Below are 613 nucleotides of genomic sequence, written 5' to 3'. Positions count from 1 at the left end.
CTTGTCTACGGAGTGGCACATCTTCCGGCCGACTCTCATCACTTGGCCCCGAGAAGGAAACCAAAGTTTTATCTCACAAGTGAGGAGGTATGCCGGGCACACGCCACGACTACGATGAATGCCTTCCAAGGCTTTTTATTTATATATTATATTATTATTATGTATTTATCATGTTATAGATATTAGAGATATATAGATTATTTTTTGCATGTTTATCACATAAATTAATATTTTTTTTACCTTTGTTTTATCCAACTATGCCTCCACGAAGATAAAAGCACCAAAGTAAGTAATCTTATTTTATATTTTTAGATATATATTATTTATACATATTAGCGATCATAGAATTCTTAAAACTGAAAATCATTTTAATATTACGTTTTATTTGTTTTATTTGAATCTATCAAAGTATGGTATGTATTTGATGTTTTAGTATTTTATCATGATTCATTGTAAGTCCATAAATATTTTAAATTAATTTATCTCTAAAGCTCTTTATTCCATATATCAAGATTAATAATATTCCATTTTCGCTGTGTCTTAGTTACTGCACTCTTTCATGTTCACGTTGTATTTTATGTACGTTTATCGTTAGGTTTATTGCGTACTTGCG

The sequence above is a fragment of the Penaeus monodon genome, chromosome 25, assembly GCF_015228065.2.
Source record: "Penaeus monodon isolate SGIC_2016 chromosome 25, NSTDA_Pmon_1, whole genome shotgun sequence".
NCBI classification, from domain to species: domain Eukaryota; kingdom Metazoa; phylum Arthropoda; class Malacostraca; order Decapoda; family Penaeidae; genus Penaeus; species Penaeus monodon.
This window is presented reverse-complemented; position numbering follows the sequence as displayed.